This window comes from Hyla sarda, chromosome 9 (assembly GCF_029499605.1).
Source record: "Hyla sarda isolate aHylSar1 chromosome 9, aHylSar1.hap1, whole genome shotgun sequence".
In the NCBI taxonomy this organism is placed as follows: domain Eukaryota; kingdom Metazoa; phylum Chordata; class Amphibia; order Anura; family Hylidae; genus Hyla; species Hyla sarda.
Genome location: NC_079197.1, coordinates 176,921,647 through 176,942,345, shown reverse-complemented (window position 1 = coordinate 176,942,345; position 20,699 = coordinate 176,921,647). Strand labels below are relative to the sequence as shown.

General features: G+C 44.8%; 1 protein-coding gene across 1 annotated transcript in view; it reads right to left on the bottom strand.

Annotated features, from left to right (window-relative positions):
* LOC130291147 (connector enhancer of kinase suppressor of ras 2-like) overlaps positions 1 to 20,699 on the bottom strand; it is a 563,764-nt gene that overhangs the window by 460,243 nt on the left and 82,822 nt on the right. The gene's annotated exons all lie outside the window — the stretch shown is intronic.

The window sequence follows — 20,699 nt, the reverse complement described above, 5'->3', positions numbered from 1 at the left end:
TCCGTCTCGGTATCTGGTGGGGATGTATTCCGTCTCGGTATCTGATGGGGATGTATTCTGTCTCGGTATCTGGTGGGGATGTATTCCGTCTCGGTATCTGGTGGGGATGTAATCTGTCTCGGTATCTGGTGGGGATGTAATCTGTCTCGGTATCTGATGGGGATGTATTCTGTCTCGGTATCTGGTGGGGATGTAATCTGTCTCGGTATCTGGTGGGGATGTATTCTGTCTCGGTATCTGATGGGGATGTATTCTGTCTCGGTATCTGGTGGGGATGTATTCTGTCTCTGTATCTGATGGGGATGTATTCTGTCTCGGTATCTGGTGGGGATGTATTCTGTCTCGGTATCTGATGGGGATGTATTCCGTCTCGGTATCTGATGGGGATGTATTCCGTCTCGGTATCTGGGGGGGATGTAATCCGTCTCGGTATCTGGTGGGGATGTATTCTGTCTCGGTATCTGATGGGGATGTATTCTGTCTCGGTATCTGGTGGGGATGTATTCTGTCTCGGTATCTATTGGGGATGTATTCTGTCTCGGTATCTATTGGGGATGTATTCTGTCTCGGTATCTGGTGGGGATGTATTCTGTCTCGGTATCTGGTGGGGATGTATTCTGTCTCGGTATCTGATGGGGATGTATTCTGTCTCGGTATCTGGGGGGGATGTAATCTGTCTCGGTATCTGATGGGGACGTATTCTGTCTCGGTATCTGGTGGGGACGTATTCTGTCTTGGTATCTGATGGGGACGTATTCTGTCTCGGTATCTGGTGGGGATATAATCTGTCTCGGTATCTGGTGGGGATGTATTCTGTCTCGGTATGTGGTGGGGATGTATTCTGTCTCGGTACCTGATGGGGATGTATTCTGTCTCGGTATCTGGTGGGGATGTATTTTGTCTCGGTATCTGGTGGGGATGTATTCTGTCTCGGTATATGGTGGGGATGTATTCTGTCTCGGTATATGGTGGGGATGTATTCTGTCTCGGTATCTGGTGGGGATGTATTCTGTCTCGGTATCTGGTGGAGATGTATTCTGTCTCGGTATCTGGTGGGGATGTATTCTGTCTCGGTATCTGGTGGGGATGTATTCTGTCTCGGTATCTGGTGGGGATGAATTCTGTCTCGGTATCTGGTGGAGATGTATTCTGTCTCGGTATCTGGTGGGGATGTATTCCGTCTCGGTATCTGATGGGGATGTATTCCGTCTCGGTATCTGTTGGGGATGTATTCCGTTTCGGTATCTGGTGGGGATGTAATCTGTCTCGGTATCTGATGGGGACGTATTCTGTCTCGGTATCTGGTGGGGACGTATTCTGTCTCGGTATCTGATGGGGATGTATTCTGTCTCGGTATCTGGTGGGGATATAATCTGTCTCGGTATCTGGTGGGGATGTATTCTGTCTCGGTATGTGGTGGGGATGTATTCTGTCTCGGTACCTGATGGGGATGTATTCTGTCTCGGTATCTGGTGGGGATGTATTTTGTCTCGGTATCTGGTGGGGATGTATTCTGTCTCGGTATCTGGTGGGGATGTATTCTGTCTCGGTATCTGGTGGGGATGTATTCTGTCTCGGTATCTGGTGGGGATGTATTCTGTCTCGGTATCTGGTGGAGATGTATTCTGTCTCGGTATCTGGTGGGGATGTATTCTGTCTCGGTATCTGGTGGGGACGTATTCTGTCTCGGTATCTGATGGGGATGTATTCTGTCTCGGTATCTGGTGGGGATATAATCTGTCTCGGTATCTGGTGGGGATGTATTCTGTCTCGGTATGTGGTGGGGATGTATTCTGTCTCGGTACCTGATGGGGATGTATTCTGTCTCGGTATCTGGTGGGGATGTATTTTGTCTCGGTATCTGGTGGGGATGTATTCTGTCTCGGTATCTGGTGGGGATGTATTCTGTCTCGGTATCTGGTGGGGATGTATTCTGTCTCGGTATCTGGTGGGGATGTATTCTGTCTCGGTATCTGGTGGAGATGTATTCTGTCTCGGTATCTGGTGGGGATGTATTCTGTCTCGGTATCTGGTGGGGATGTATTCTGTCTCGGTATCTGGTGGGGATGTATTCTGTCTCGGTATCTGGTGGGGATGTATTCTGTCTCGGTATCTGGTGGAGATGTATTCTGTCTCGGTATCTGGTGGGGATGTATTCTGTCTCGGTATCTGATGGGGATGTATTCTGTCTCGGTATCTGGTGGGGATGTATTCTGTCTCGGTATCTGGTGGAGATGTAATCTGTCTCGGTATCTGGTGGAGATGTATTCTGTCTCGGTATCTGGTGGGGATGTATTCCGTCTCGGTATCTGATGGGGATGTATTCTGTCTCGGTATCTGATGGGGATGTATTCTGTCTCGGTATCTGATGGGGATGTATTCTGTCTCGGTATCTGGTGGGGATATAATCTGTCTCGGTATCTGGTGGGGATGTATTCTGTCTCGGTATGTGGTGGGGATATATTCTGTCTCGGTACCTGATGGGGATGTATTCTGTCTCGGTATCTGATGGGGATGTATTCCGTCTCGGTATCTGTTGGGGATGTATTCCGTTTCGGTATCTGGTGGGGATGTATTCCGTCTCGGTATCTGGTGGGGATGTATTCTGTCTCGGTACCTGATGGGGATGTATTCTGTCTCGGTATCTGGTGGGGATGTATTTTGTCTCGGTATCTGGTGGGGATGTATTCTGTCTCGGTATCTGGTGGGGATGTATTCTGTCTCGGTATCTGGTGGGGATGTATTCTGTCTCGGTATCTGGTGGGGATGTATTCTGTCTCGGTATCTGGTGGAGATGTATTCTGTCTCGGTATCTGGTGGGGATGTATTCTGTCTCGGTATCTGATGGGGATGTATTCTGTCTCGGTATCTGGTGGGGATGTATTCTGTCTCGGTATCTGATGGGGATGTATTCTGTCTCGGTATCTGGGGGGGATGTATTCTGTCTCGGTATCTGGTGGGGATGTAATCTGTCTCGGTATCTGGGGGGGATGTATTCTGTCTCGGTATCTGGTGGGGATGTATTCTGTCTCGGTATCTGGTGGAGATGTATTCTGTCTCGGTATCTGGTGGGGATGTATTCTGTCTCGGTATCTGGTGGGGATGTATTCTGTCTCGGTATCTGGTGGGGATGAATTCTGTCTCGGTATCTGGTGGAGATGTATTCTGTCTCGGTATCTGGTGGGGATGTATTCTGTCTCGGTATCTGATGGGGATGTATTCCGTCTCGGTATCTGATGGGGATGTATTCCGTTTCGGTATCTGGTGGGGATGTATTCCGTTTCGGTATCTGGTGGGGATGTATTCCGTCTCGGTATCTGGTGGGGATGTATTCTGTCTCGGTATCTGGTGGGGATGTATTCCGTCTCGGTATCTGGTGGGGATGTAATCCGTCTCGGTATCTGGTGGGGATGTAATCTGTCTCGGTATCTGGTGGGGATGTATTCTGTCTCGGTATCTGGTTGGGATGTATTCTGTCTCGGTATCTGATGGGGATGTATTCTGTCTCGGTATCTGATGGGGATGTATTCTGTCTCGGTATCTGGTGGGGATGTATTCTGTCTCGGTATCTGGTGGGGATGTATTCTGTCTCGGTATCTGGGGGGGATGTATTCTGTCTCGGTATCTGATGGGGATGTATTCTGTCTCGGTATCTGGTGGGGATGTATTCTGTCTCGGTATCTGATGGGGATGTATTCTGTCTCGGTATCTGGGGGGGATGTAATCTGTCTCGGTATCTGGGGGGGATGTATTCTGTCTCGGTATCTGATGGGGATGTATTCTGTCTCGGTATCTGGTGGGGATGTATTCTGTCTCGGTATCTGATGGGGATGTATTCTGTCTCGGTATCTGGGGGGGATGTATTCTGTCTCGGTATCTGGGGGGGATGTATTCTGTCTCGGTATCTGATGGGGATGTATTCTGTCTCGGTATCTAGTGGGGATGTATTCTGTCTCGGTATCTAGTGGGGATGTATTCTGTCTCGGTATCTGGTGGGGATGTATTCTGTCTCGGTATCTGGGGGGGATGTATTCTGTCTCGGTATCTGGGGGGGATGTATTCTGTCTCGGTATCTGGGGGGGATGTATTCTGTCTCGGTACCTGTGAAGTATTTTCTCTCTCTATACCCTTGGGGTGTTTTCTGTCTTGCTGCCTCTGATATATAATTTCACACAGTTTTTGATCATTTCTGTCGGCAGTCATGGAGCGAAGCTCATACACAAGATGTAATCACACAGATTTATTTGTGTGCCGGGCGGTGGACGGAGAGGAGATTCCCATAAACCTGCCGCCGCGCTCGCAGAGGTATTATAAGAGACAGGATTGCCCAGCGCTCCCCGGTGACTCATTGCGGTGGTCACGTGGCTCCGCCAGTCTGCTGCAGTCATCACACGCAGGCGAGCGGCCCCCCTGACCAGCTGTGTAGAGATGCTGGGATAAGAGGACGAGGCGCTCGCCGGATTTAATTGTCTTCATCTCTCTCTGCAGGAAAAGCTTCTTTTGTATTTTACCGGAGACCTTTATAATCTGCGCAGCAAACACAATTGTGCCGTCAGCGTCCTCAGCAAATTTACTGCAATATAGTCAAGTCTACCGGAGGGAAATCTGTGTGAATATGCTGCAAACAAAGAGCAAAAATGCCAGGAGGAGTGCAGTGCACTTAGGCCTAATAACCCAGCTTTCCTTGGACCCTAAAACACGTTGGGATACAGAGTTACATTCCCATGCTTGCCCCTATTGCTCTGTACATGTCAGTATTCACTGCAGTTCTAGCATTCTATTCCTGATGCATGGAGAACTGGTTAAATAAAACTCTACATCAGTGTTTCCCAACCACTGCTGCAAAACTACAACTCCCAGCATGCCCATGCAAGCCTCTGGTATTCCCTAATATGTGGATTGATCTCTGTCTGTTCAAAACTACAACTCCCATCATGCCCTCACAGCTTCCATTATAATATGTGGCTTGCCAGCTGTTGCAAAACATACAACTCCCATTATGCCCAGTCTGTAGCTGGGAGTTGTAGTTTTGCAATAGCTTAAAGGCCATCTGCAGCAAAAGACAACTTATCCCCTATAGACAGGATAAGGGATGTGTCTGATCGCGGGGGTCTGACCGCTGGGACCCCCGCGATCTCCCAAACGGGGTCCCCGCATTGCATCTCTATGACCCTCTCTGAGGTCGACGGTACGCCCCTCCCCAAACAGTTCTATGGGAAGGCACGAACGCTGCCTCCCCGCATAGAGATACATGAAGGAGGCGTCATGCTGCGGCCAACACGCCTGGCCGCAGTGGCCCCGTGCAGGAGATCGCGGGGGTCACAGTGGTCAGACCCCCCACGATCAGACACTTATCCCCTATCCTGTGGATAGGGGATAAGTTGTCTTTTGCTGCAGATGTCCTTTAAGAGATACTGGTTGGTCACTGCTCCTTTAAGAGTTGCTTTAATAGCACCAGTTGATTTTTAAAAAACAGTTGATTTAAAAAAAAAAGTTTTCCACCGGAGTACCCCTTTAAAGGATGACAACCTCAGAGCAGTGTTTCCCAACCAGGGTGCCTTTTAGAGTGACACTGGTAGGGAAACAGTACCTTAACCCCTTAACGACAATGGACATAAATATACGTCATAGTGACGTGGTACTTAGCGCACCATGACGTACATTTACGCGCCACCATGATCGCGAGCACCGGAGCAGTGCTCGCGTCATGCCCGGCAGGTCCCGGCTGCTATCAGCAGCCATGGACCCGCCGGTAATGGCAGACATCCGCAAACACGCGGATGTCCGCCATTAACCCATCAGATGCCGTGATCAATACAGATCACAGCATCTGCAGCAGTGCGGTACTTTGAATGGATGATCGGATCGCCCGCAGCGCTGCAGCGGCGATCCGATCATCCAGCATGGCGGCCGAAGGTCCCCTCACCCTCAGCAGACCAGATCAGAAGATGACCGATAATACTGATCAATGTTATGTCCTATGCATAGCACTGAACCGTATTAGCATTCAAACGATTGCTAAAAAAAATGTAAAATTAAAAAGTAAAAATTTTTTAGAAATCCCCTCCCCCAATAAAAAGTGAAACGGCCGTTTTTTCCATTTTACCCCCAAAATAGCGTAAAAAAAAATGAATACACATATTTGGTAACACCGCGTGTGTAAAAGTCTGAACTATTAAAATATATTTTTAATTCTCCCATACGGTGAACGTCGTGAATGTAAAAAAATATTTTAAAAAGTCCAAAATAGCTGTTTTATTGTCACATTTTATTCTAAAAAAAAATGTATAAAAAATTTATAAAAAGTAAAACCTAAGCAAAAGTGATACTGATAAAAACTACAGATCATGGCGCAAAAAATGAGCCCTCATATCGCCCCATATACAGAAAAATGAGAAAGTTATAGGTGGTCAAAATAGGGCAATTTCAAACATACTAATTTTGTTAAAATGGTTTGAGATTTTTTTGAAGCGGTAAAATTATAGAAAAGCATATAACATGGGTATCATTTTAATCGTATTGACACGCAGAATAACAAAAACATGTCATTTTTACCGGAAAGCGTACAGCGTGAAAACAAAACCTTCCAAAATTTGCTAAATTGCGGTTTTCTTTTCAATTTTCCCACATAAATAATATTTGTTTGGTTGCGCCGCACATTTTATGGTAAAATAAGTGATGTCATTACAAAGTACAATTGGTGACGCAAAAAACAAGCCCTCATATGGGTCTGTGGATGGAAATATAAGAGAGTTATGATTTTTAGAAGGCGAGGAGGAAAAAACGAAAATGCTAAAATAAAATTGGTCTGGTCCTTAAGGGGTTAAAGGGGTACTCCGCTGCTCAGCGTTTGGAACAAAATGTTCTGAATGCTAAGAGCCAGTGAAGGGAGCTCGTGACGTCATAGCCCCGCCCCTCATGACGTCACACTCCGCCACCTCAATGCAAGTCTATGGGAGGGGGCGTGACAGTCGGAACGCCCCCTCCCATAGACTTGCATTGAGGAGGTGGGGCGTGACGTCATGAGGGGAGGGGCTATGATGTCACGAGCTCCCGGCGCGGGCTCTAAGCATTCGGAACAGTTTGTTCCAAACGCTGAGCAGCGGAGTACCCCTTTAATATTTATCAGCCAATTTAATGAGAATTGTTACAATGTATCAATCTGTCGCCTAGAACTCTCCTGACATAATACATTGTAACAAACAATGAACATGTTCCCAGACCCTAAATGTGAGCACAGATGTCCCCAATGGTGCAGAAACCGAATACAAAAATACATTGGAGAGAACTTTTCATTCTAAATTGTTGTAGCTGCATTTACATGGGACTGCAAGTGGTAATCTGTGGTTCATATTTTAGTTTTATGCTATATTATAGTACTAGGACGAACATCTCCGCAATCTCTGATGCCCCCAATATCCCCGGCATAATCCATCCCCCCCTCTAATAATAAGTCTCTGTTCACCAGGAGAACAATGGGAATAATTGAGAGAAGTCCCTGATAACGTTTCTATTGATCGGTTTATTGATATTCACAGGAGGAGCGACACTGAAGACGAGCAGCGCTATCCTGACGTGCAGAAAAAAACTCCAGCAGTCCCATGTAACACCACAAATAACACAGTGATATCTCTCTGAGTACAGATAATGCAGTAGATGTGACCTGCAGTCCTATGTAACACCACAGATAACACAGTGATAACTCTCTGAGTACAGATAATGTAGTAGATGTGACCTGCAGTCCTATGTAACACCACAGATAACAGTGATAACTCTCTGAGTACAGATAATGTATAGATGTGACCTGCAGTCCTATGTAACACCACAGATAACAGTGATAACTCTCTGAGTACAGATAATGTAGTAGATGTGACCTGCAGTCCTATGTAACACCACAGATAACAGTGATAACTCTCTGAGTACAGATAATGTATAGATGTGACCTGCAGTCCTATGTAACACCACAGATAACACAGTGATAACTCTCTGAGTACAGATAATGTATAGATGTGACCTGCAGTCCTATGTAACACCACAGACAACGCAGTGATAACTCTCTGAGTACAGATAATGGAGTAGATGTGACCTGCAGTCCTATGTAACACCACAGATAACAGTGATAACTCTCTGAGTACAGATAATGTATAGATGTGACCTGCAGTCCTATGTAACATCACAGATAACAGTGATAACCTCTCTGAGTACAGATAATGTAGTAGGTGTGACCTGCAGTCCTATGTAACACCACAGATAACACAGTGATAACTCTCTGAGTACAGATAATGTAGTAGATGTGTCCTGCAGTCCTATGTAACACCACAGATAACACAGTGATAACTCTCTGAGTACAGATAATGTAGTAGGTGTGACCTGCAGTCCTATGTAACACCACAGATAACACAGTGATAACTCTCTGAGTACAGATAATGTATAGATGTGACCTGCAGTCCTATGTAACACCACAGATAACACAGTGATATCTCTCTGAGTAAAGATAATGTATAGATGTGACCTGCAGTCCTATGTAACACCACAGATAACACAGTGATAACTCTCTGAGTACAGATAATGTAGTAGATGTGACCTGCAGTCCTATGTAACACCACAGATAACACAGTGATAACTCTCTGAGTACAGATAATGTAGTAGATGTGACCTGCAGTCCTATGTAACACCACAGATAACACAGTGATATCTCTCTGAGTACAGATAATGTATAGATGTGACCTGCAGTCCTATGTAACACCACAGATAACAGTGATATCTCTCTGAGTACAGATAATGCAGTAGATGTGACCTGCAGTCCTATGTAACACCACATATAACAGTGATAACTCTCTGAGTACAGATAATGTATAGATGTGACCTGCAGTCCTATGTAACACCACAGATAACACAGTGATAACTCTCTGAGTACAGATAATGTATAGATGTGACCTGCAGTCCTATGTAACACCACAGATAACACAGTGATAACTCTCTGAGTACAGATAATGTATAGATGTGACCTGCAGTCCTATGTAACACCACAAATGACACAGTGATAACTCTCTGAGTACAGATAATGTATAGATGTGACCTGCAGTCCTATGTAACACCACAGATAACACAGTGATATCTCTCTGAGTAAAGATAATGTATAGATGTGACCTGCAGTCCTATGTAACACCACAGATAACACAGTGATAACTCTCTGAGTACAGATAATGTATAGATGTGACCTGCAGTCCTATGTAACACTACAGATAACACAGTGATAACTCTCTGAGTACAGATAATGTAGTAGATGTGACCTGCAGTCCTATGTAACACCACAGATAACACAGTGATATCTCTCTGAGTACAGATAATGTATAGATGTGACCTGCAGTCCTATGTAACACCACAGATAACACAGTGATAACTCTCTGAGTACAGATAATGTAGTAGATGTGACCTGCAGTCCTATGTAACACCACAGATAACAGTGATAACTCTCTGAGTACAGATAATGTATAGATGTGACCTGCAGTCCTATGTAACACCACAGATAACACAGTGATAACTCTCTGAGTACAGATAATGTATAGATGTGACCTGCAGTCCTATGTAACACCACAGATAACACAGTGATAACTCTCTGAGTACAGATAATGTATAGATGTGACCTGCAGTCCTATGTAACACCACAGATAACACAGTGATAACTCTCTGAGTACAGATAATGTATAGATGTGACCTGCAGTCCTATGTAACACCACAGATAACAGTGATAACTCTCTGAGTACAGATAATGTATAGATGTGACCTGCAGTCCTATGTAACACCACAGATAACACAGTGATAACTCTCTGAGTACAGATAATGTAGTAGATGTGACCTGCAGTCCTATGTAACACCACAGATAACACAGTGATATCTCTCTGAGTACAGATAATGTATAGATGTGACCTGCAGTCCTATGTAACACCACAGATAACAGTGATATCTCTCTGAGTACAGATAATGCAGTAGATGTGACCTGCAGTCCTATGTAACACCACATATAACAGTGATAACTCTCTGAGTACAGATAATGTATAGATGTGACCTGCAGTCCTATGTAACATCACAGATAACAGTGATAACTCTCTGAGTACAGATAATGTATAGATGTGACCTGCAGTCCTATGTAACACCACAGATAACAGTGATAACTCTCTGAGTACAGATAATGTATAGATGTGACCTGCAGTCCTATGTAACACCACAGATAACACAGTGATAACTCTCTGAGTACAGATAATGTAGTAGATGTGACCTGCAGTCCTATGTAACACCACAGATAACACAGTGATAACTCTCTGAGTACAGATAATGTATAGATGTGACCTGCAGTCCTATGTAACACCACAGATAACACAGTGATAGCTCTCTGAGTACAGATCATGTAGTAGATGTGACCTGCAGTCCTATGTAACACTACAGATAACACAGTGATAACTCTCTGAGTACAGATAATGTATAGATGTGACCTGCAGTCCTATGTAACACCACAGATAACACAGTGATAACTCTCTGAGTACAGATAATGTATAGATGTGACCTGCAGTCCTATGTAACACCACAGATAACACAGTGATAACTCTCTGAGTACAGGTAATGTAGTAGGTGTGACCTGCAGTCCTATGTAACACCACAGATAACACAGTGATAACTCTCTGAGTACAGATAATGTATAGATGTGACCTGCAGTCCTATGTAACACCACAGATAACACAGTGATATCTCTCTGAGTAAAGATAATGTATAGATGTGACCTGCAGTCCTATGTAACACCACAGATAACATATAGTCATAACTCTCTGAGTACAGATAATGTATAGATGTGACCTGCAGTCCTATGTAACACCACAGATAACACAGTGATAACTCTCTGAGTACAGGTAATGTAGTAGGTGTGACCTGCAGTCCTATGTAACACCACAGATAACACAGTGATAACTCTCTGAGTACAGATAATGTATAGATGTGACCTGCAGTCCTATGTAACACCACAGATAACACAGTGATATCTCTCTGAGTAAAGATAATGTATAGATGTGACCTGCAGTCCTATGTAACACCACAGATAACACAGTGATAACTCTCTGAGTACAGGTAATGTAGCATATGTCACCTGCAGTCCTATGTAAAACAATAAAAAATTATGTTAGGAGAGTTTATACATCTGTGTCTGTACAGTTATACTTGTCCTTGAATACTGCTCCTATATACAGTTGAAAGAAAGTCAGTGAACCCACTGAAAATCCCCAAATCCCTGGAAAATGTTCTGTTGGAGTGCGTTCTCTCAAACTACAAGTCCCACGATTCCTTGTTTGTAAGAGTGAGGTCACTTTTCTCCCTCCCATCAGTCACCCCACCCACTGAAACACACCTGAGCTCCTTTCAATGCAATAGACCAGTGTTTTCTGAGCAGGGTGCCTCCAGCTCCACCCATTGAAGCACAGACAGGCTTCCTCTGAACATCTGACTAGTGACCTAATGCTTCGGGCCGCACTGCAACCTGGAAAAACCTGAGATGACACTCATTTTGTATGCTGTTAAAAATAAACCTTGGGGCAAAAATCACAGAATTGCGAGACCAGCCATCAAACACAGGTACAGACACTATATTGTGAACTACACTTTACAGCCCCTGTAGCATAATCAAATAAAAAGAAATCCTGGAATAGGCCTTTAACCCTTTAACGACGCAGGACGTATATTTACGTCCTGCACCGGCTCCCGCGATATGAAGCTGGGTCGCGGCACTCATCAACGGCCGGGACCCGCGGCTAATACCACACATCGCGGCGATGTGCGGTGTTAACCCTTTAGAAGCGGTGGTCAAAGCTGACCGCCCCTTCTAAAGCGAAAGTGAAAGTATCCCGGCTAGTCAGTTGGGCTGTTAGGGACCGCCGCGGTAAAATCGTGGCGTCCCGAACACCTTACAGGACACCGGGAGGGCCCTTACCTGCCTCCTCGGTGTCCGATCGACGAATGACTGCTCCGTGCCTGAGATCCAGACAGGAGCAGTCAAGCGCCGATAACACTGTTCCCAGGCGTGTTAATACCCCCCAGTGATCAGCATAGGAGATCAGTGTGTGCAGTGTTATAGGTCCCTATGGGATAACAATGATCAGTATAAGAGATCAGTGTGTGCAGTGTTATAGGTCCCTATGGGATAACAATGATCAGTATAAGAGATCAGTGTGTGCAGTGTTATAGGTCCCTATGGGATAACAATGATCAGTATAAGAGATCAGTGTGTGCAGTGTTATAGGTCCCTATGGGATAACAATGATCAGTATAAGAGATCAGTGTGTGTAGTGTTATAGGTCCCTATGGGATAACAATGATCAGTATAAGAGATCAGTGTGTGCAGTGTTATAGGTCCCTATGGGACCTATAACACTGCAAAAAAAAAGTAAAAAAAAGTGTTAATAAAGGTCATTTAACCCCTTCCCTAATAAAAGTTTGAATCACCCCCCCCCCCTTATTCCATAAAAAAAATAAAACAGTGTAAATAAAAATAAACATATGTGGTATCGCCGCGTGCGTAAATGTCCGAACTATAAAAATATATTGTTAATTAAACCGCACGGTCAATGGCGTACGCGCAAAAAAATTCCAAAGTCCAAAAAAGCGTATTTTGGTCACTTTTTATACCATTAAAAAAATGAATAAAAAGTGATCAAAAAGTCCGATCAAAACAAAAATCGTACCAATAAAAACAGATCCCGGCGCACAAAATGAGTCCTCATACCGCCCCGTAAGTGGAAAAATAAAAAAGTTATAGGGGTCAGAAAAGGACATTTTTAAACGTATAAATTTTCCTGCATGTAGTTATAATTTTTTTCAGAAGTGCGACAAAATCCAACCTATATAAGTAGGGGATCATTATAACCGTATGGACCTACAGAATAATGATAAGGTGTCATTTTTACCGAAAAATGCACTGCGTAGAAACGGAAGCCCCCAAAAGTTACAAAATGGTGGTTTTTTTTCGATTTTGTCGCAATATGATTTATTTTTCCGTTTCGTCGTGAATTTTTGGGTAAAATGACTAATGTCACTGCAAAGTAGAATTGGTGATGCAAAAAATAAGCCATAATATGGATTTTTAGGTGGAAAATTGAAAGGTTTATGATTTTTAAAAGGTGAGGAGGAAAAAACGAAAGTGCAAAAACGGAAAAACCCTGAGTCCTTAAGGGGTTAAGGAGGACACATGGCAAACCCACAAAAAAGGTTTTGCTATTATTAAGTTGCTTGGGGTGTCCACATCAAACATCTTTTTACACTCCCATTAATATAATAATGTTCACTCCCATCCCTAAATTGTTAACCCATAAACCCAAATATCTCAGGAACGGGAAGATGTATCAAGAAATTGTAAACCGGTGTGTGAACGGAGGAGCCTCAGCTATTTAATTACAGTAATACCAGGGAGAAGGGGGTTGGCCACTTTTCCTCTTTACTTCTCATTTACCTTTTCTCCCTGCACCAATTCTAGGGTGTCTCTTCTTGTAGCGCTATGCTCTGCTATCAGCCTGGTGCAAAGATTTTTACCACCGTAGGCGAAACCTAATTTTCCCGCCCTTGACTCCGCCCATTGGCTCCAACCTTTGACACGCCCCACCCTACTACTGGGGTGACACATGGTAACAAACCTCCTCCTCATGTAATCTCCTTACTACTGGGGTGACACACTGTAACAAACCTCCTCCTCATGTAATCTCCTTACTACTGGGGTGACACACTGTAACAAACCTCCTCCTCATGTAATCTCCTTACTACTGGGGTGACACACTGTAACAAACCTCCTCCTCATGTAATCTCTTTACTACTGGGGTGACACACTGTAACAAACCTCCTCCACATGTAATCACCTTACTACTGGGGTGACACACTGTAACAAACCCCCTCCTCATGTAATCTCCTTACTACTGGGGTGACACACTGTAACAAATCTCCTCCTCATGTAATCTCCTTACTACTGGGATGACACACTGTAACAGACCTCCTCCTATGTAATCTCCTTACTACTGCGGTGACACATTGTAACAAACCTCCTCCTATGTAATCTCCTTACTGCTGGGGTGACACACTGTAACAAACCTCCTCCTATGTAATCTCCTTACTATTGAGGTGGCACACTGTAACAAACCTCCTCCTCATGTAATTACCTTACTTCTGGGGTGACACACTGTAACAAACCTCCTCCTCATGTAATCTCCTTACTACTGGGGTGACACACTGTAACAAACCTCCTCCTCATGTAATCACCTTACTACTGGGGTAACACACTGTAACAAACCTCCTCCTCGTGTAATCCCCTTACTACTGGGGTTACACACTGTAACAAACCGCCTCCTCATGTAATCTCCTTACAACTGGGGTGACACACTGTAACAAATCTCCTCCTCATGTAATCTCCTTACTACTGTGGTGACACACTGTAACAAACCTCCTCCACATGTAATCACCTTACTACTGGGGTGACACACTGTAACAAACCCCCTCCTCATGTAATCTACTTACTACTGGGATGACAAACTGTAACAAACCTCCTCCTATGTAATCTCCTTAATACTGCGGTGACACATTGTAACAAACCTCCTCCTATGTAATCTCCTTACTACTGGGGTGACACACTGTAACAAACCTCCTCCTATGTAATCTCCTAACTATTGAGGTGGCACACTGTAACAAACCTCCTCCACATGTAATTACCTTACTTCTGGGGTGACACACTGTAACAAACCTCCTCATGTAATCACCTTACTACTGGGGTAACACACTGTAACAAACCTCCTCCTCATGTAATCTCCTTACTACTGGGGTGACACACTGTAACAAACCTCCTCCTCATGTAATCTCCTTACTACTGGGGTGACACACTGTAACAAACCTCCTCCTCATGTAATCTCTTTATAATTGAGGTGGCACACTGTAACAAACCTCCTCCTCATGTAATCTCCTTACTACTGGGGTGACACACTGTAAAAAAAAACCTCCTCCTCATGTAATCTCCTTACTACTGGGGTGACACAATGTAACAAACCTCCTCCTCCTCATGTAATCTCCTTACTACTGGGGAGACACAATGTAACAAACCTCCTCCTCATGTAATTACCTTACTACTGGGGTGACACACTGTAACAAACCTCCTCCTCATGTAATCTCCTTACTACTGGGGTGACACACTGTAACAAACCTCCTCATATAATCTCCTTACTACTGGGACGACACACTGTAACAAACCTCCTCCTCATGTAATCTCTTTACTATTGAGGTGGCAGGGTTATACTGGATGGGAGGGTGCTTCAGATGCTGGCTAACTTTATTGCTGCGGGCAGAGCGGCGCTCCCATCAAGAGTGCGCTCTAGGCGGCTGCCTATTTTGCCTATAGGCAGAGCCGGCACCGTCTGACCTTATCCAATCAGAGCTGAGAAGAACCAGATCAAATTTTATTAGTGATCATAACAGAAATCCAGGGGTTCACTTACTTTTTTCGTGCAACAGTATATGCATCTGTTTATCCCAGTAATGGACCTGATGCTTTACGGCCCCATATATTACTCTAATGCGGTGGTGTCTAAACCGTGGACCTCCAGCTGCTGCCAAATTACAACTCCCAGCATGCCCGGACAGCCAACGGCTGTCCGGGCATGCTGGGAGTTGCAGTTTTGCAACAGCTGGAGGCACCCTGGTTGGGATCACTGATCTATGCACATCAAAGGACTGAATAGAAGCAGTGTTCCACCTGCAGGGTTCTTATCATTATTCTATAGAGAGGTGAACGTCGTCTATGCTGCGCGCCCTGCATCACATTCTCTCCGTTAATACCTGCGCCCCCGGAGTTGTAGCTTTGCAACAGCTGGAGGCCAATAATTTGGAGACCACCACATTAGAATGATATATGGGGCTGTAAAGCACAGTTTGGAGACCTATGCACTAATGTATAGTACTGGCAGTGCCAAACCTTGGGGGGCCCCTTTAGGTTCCAGGGCCCCTTTTTCTTTCGTAATAATAACACAAGAATCTGCAGCCATTTCTGAGAAATAGGAAAAGACGAGGAGAAGAATCACGTTCTGAGTCCAAGGAGACTCAGCGGTGACGGGTGCGGCCATCTGTAACACCCAGATAGAACCGCTGTTTACCCGTGCAGGGTGAGTTATTTGCGCTGTCACTGCAGGATTGAAGACCTCTCCACCTGTATATTCATTATACAGCGAGCCGGGGCCAGAGCAGAGACCAGCAGACAGGACGGGGATATTCTGAAAAATTCCAAATGAAAAAAACAGAATTGAATCATCTTTCTGAGTATTGTAGTTCACCCATTCCCCTTAATACTCTGGTTACCTGTCTTTGAATCCTCTCCAGCTGAACTATATCGTTCTCGTCACTAAGTACATTACTTATCCTGTACTGATCCTGAGTTATATCCTGTATTATACCCCAGAGCTGTACTCACTATTCTGCTGGTGAGGTCACTGTGTACATACGTTACATTACTTATCCTGTACTGATCCTGAGTTATATCCTGTATTATACTCCAGAGCTGTACTCACTATTCTGCTGGTGGGGTCACTGTGTAAATACATTACATTACTTATCCTGTACTGATCCTGAGATATATCCTGTATTATACTCCAGAGTTGTACTCACTATTCTGCTGGTGAGGTCACTGCATACATACATTACATTACTTATCCTGAACTGATCCTGAGTTATATCCTGTATTATACCCCAGAGCTGTACTCACTATTCTGCTGGTGAGGTCACTGTGTACATACATTACATTACTTATCCTGTACTGATCCTGAGTTATATCCTGTATTATACTCCAGAGCTGTACTCACTATTCTGCTGGGGAGGTCACTGTGTACATACATTACATTACTTATCCTGTACTGATCCTGAGTTATATCCTGTATTATACTCCAGAGCTGTACTCACTATTCTGCTGGTGAGGTCACTGTGTACATACATTACATTACTTATCCTGTACTGATCCTGAGTTATATCCTGTATTATACTCCAGAGCTGTACTCACTATTCTGCTGGTGAGGTCACTATGTACATACATTACATTACTTATCCTGTACTGATCCTGAGTTATATCCTGTATTATATTCCAGAGCTGTACTCACTATTCTGCTGGTGAGGTCACTGTGTACATACATTACATTACTTATCCTGTACTGATCCTGAGTTATATCCTGTATTATACTCCAGAGCTGTTCTCACTATTCTGCTGGTGAGGTCACTGTGTACATACATTACATTACTTATCCTGTACTGATCCTGAGTTATATCCTGTATTATACTCCAGAGCTGTACTCACTATTCTGCTGGTGAGGTCACTGTGTACATACATTACATTACTTATCCTGTACTGATCCTGAGTTATATCCTGTATTATATTCCAGAGCTGTACTCACTATTCTGCTGGTGAGGTCACATTATGTAATCTGTATTGGTTGTCCAGCAGTCATGTATTCGGTTTTCTGGCTGCTATCTCTGAGCACCTTGCAGGATGTTGAATAATACTTTCCGCAGGTGCAGTTGTCTCTATTATATCATTAGGCTCCGACTGTTTATAGAGGCTTTTACCATCATAAAGACGCACTGACCCCGGTGAAGTTCTACATTCAAGCAGATCCTGGATGGCGGCCAAACCTTAATGGAGCGGAATGTCTGGAGCCCTTAATTCTCTGCTGGAATAGCTGAAAGCGCAGTCAGAACTGTTAGAAAGCGTCGTCCGCCCAACTGTAACACGAGAGACGAGTGGCCGAGACCTCGCATCAGCCATGAAGAGACGAGACCACAGGTAATAACGGCGGAGAGAACGTGACGCAGGACGCGCAGCATAGACGACGTTCACTCTCAGTCTATACAATGGGGATAAAATCTCTGCAGGTGGGATACGGCTCATATTCCGTCCTCTGATGTGCATAGATCAATGATCCCAACTAGGGTGCCTCCAGCTGTTGCAAAACTTCAACTCCCAGCATGCCCGGACAGCCAAAGGCTGTCCGGGCATGCTGGGAGTTGTAGTTTTGCAACAGCTGGAGGCACCCTGTTTGAGAAAATGTTGCACTATCCAGGGGCCTCCTGTCATTTGCGCAAATCTATGAAGTGATGTGCGCCACTTGATAACTGGAAAAACCACGCCTTTGTGCAGCAGGTTTCGAAAAATCTGTTCTAAGGATAAATTTCCCCCCGTTTGTCAGTACAATTTGGTGCATTTGATATTGTATAAGGAAGAAAAAAAATGTAAGCTAGAAAAATGAAGTAAAAACAAAAAGGTGCAAGCAATAAATTACTATCAAACTATTCAGAACACACAGATGACATCACAGAACCTGTAGGATGGCTTACAGTGCTGGCCACACCTTCAATGACATCACAAAACCATATGCTGGCTTACAGATTTGGCCACACCTCCAATGACATCACAAAACAATGGGCTGGCCTACAGACCTGACCACGCCTCCAGTGACATCACAGATCCATGGGTGTGCTTACAGACCTGGCCCCACCTCCAATGACATTACACAATCATGGGCTGGCTTACAGACCTGGCCACACCTCCAATGACGTCACAAAACCATTGGCTGGCTGACAGATCTGCCCGCACCTCCAATGGCATCACAAAACCATGGGCTGGCTTACAGACGACCACGCCTCCAATGACATCAAAGAACCATGGGCTGGCTTACAGTTCTGTTCATGCCTCTAATGACATCACAAAACCATGAGCTGGCTTACAGACCTGTCTACGCCTCCAATGACATCACAGAACCATACACTGGCTTCAAAGACCTGGTCACACCTCCAATGACATCACAAAACCATGGGCTGGCTTACAGACCTGACCACGGCTCCAATGACATCACAGAACCATGGGCTGGCTTAAAGTGCTGGCCACGCCTCCCATGACGTCACAGAACCTTACAGACTTGGCGATGCCTCCAAAGACATCACAAAGCCATGGGTTGGCTTACAGACCTGACCATGGCTCCAATGACATCACAGAACCATTGACTGGCTTAAAGTGCTGGCCACGCCTCCCATGACATCACAGAACCTTACAGACTTGGCGACGCCTCCAATGACATCACAAAGCCATGGGTTGGCTTACAGACCTGACCACGGCTCCAATGACATCACAGAACCATGGACTGGCTTAAAGTGCTGGCCACGCCTCCCATGACATCACAGAACCTTACAGACTTGGCGACGCCTCCAATGACATCACAAAGCCATGGGTTGGCTTACAGACCTGACCACGGCTCCAATGACATCACAGAACCATGGACTGGCTTAAAGTGCTGGTCACGCCTCCCATGACATCATAGAACCTAACAGACTTGGCCACGCCTCCAATAACATCACAAAACCATGGCCACACCTCCCATGATGTCACAAGTGGTCTTATCAGTAAGCCACTCCCCTAAACAGTTAGAAGCATAACTGAATCCTAACACATGATAGAGACAGGAAATAATGGAAGTGTTGAGCATGGCGAGCCGTCCTGATCAGCGCTCACTGTAATAACCGGATAAGCGCGGTCAATCACACTGACGATGTCCCCAATCATGTCCTATTGTTATTAGGCCTTGAACACTTAATATTTCCAACTATTCATGATGAAGCGCTCGCCCTTGGCCTCAAGACATCGGGCTCGTTCCTTACAAGGATCAGCAGAGACTGACGGATGTTATGAAGATGCCGAAGACCGCTGGCAGCCATGACTGCTCGTATGCAAATCAGCGGTAATCACCTAATTAGTGTAGATATTTACTGCGACGGATGTGTCTGGGAAACGGCGGCGGAGCAGTAATGAGCAGGTAAAGATTGTCGGGGAATCAGGTGACAGCGAAAAACAACAATTATCATCGGAAGACGCACAAGTATCATACATGAAATCCAGGGTCCCCCCCCTATGTCTGCTTCTTAAAGGGGTACTCCGCCCCTAGACATCTTATCCCCTATCCAAATGATAAGGGATAAGATGTGTGATCGTGGGGGTCCCGTATTGCAGCACGGCTATGACCCCTCATGAAGTCATGCCCCCTCAATGCAAGTCCATGGGAGGGGGCAACGCCATTGGCCTGATTTACTAAGAGTGGAGTGTATTGTTGTGTTTTGTTGTGTTTTTTGCTGTTCCGACCTTTTTTTTTGCCATGGTATTTACTCATTTACTCCGTTTTTGGAAACTTTATACATGCATTAAAGTGTAAGGTTTTCATACCAGAAAATTCACATGATTTTCAGAGTGGTTTTCAGAAAAGACGAGTGATTTTGGATGAAATGTAGGGAACACGCCTCTTTTCCCGAAAACCACGCACATTGGCCCTCATTTACTATGTTTTGTCGGGTCGTGCGCCAGAAATTCTGTCTGCACCCGATATTGCGCCAGAATTAAATTGAAAAAACCCTGACTAACTCCCCATTTTGCTAAGAAAACCAGGCCACCGGGGAAAGGGGGCGTGGTCACCAAAAAGGGGCGTGTTCCCGAAATTTTCAGAAAAACTCAACATATTTACTAAGGTTTCCACATAAAATGTGATGGATTTGAGATGAGGAAAACCCGACAGATCAGAACATGTATAAAAAAACGCAAAACGTAGGGAAAGTGGAAAATGTAGGGAAACCTTAGTAAATCCCGTAGAAAATAAATTGTAGCG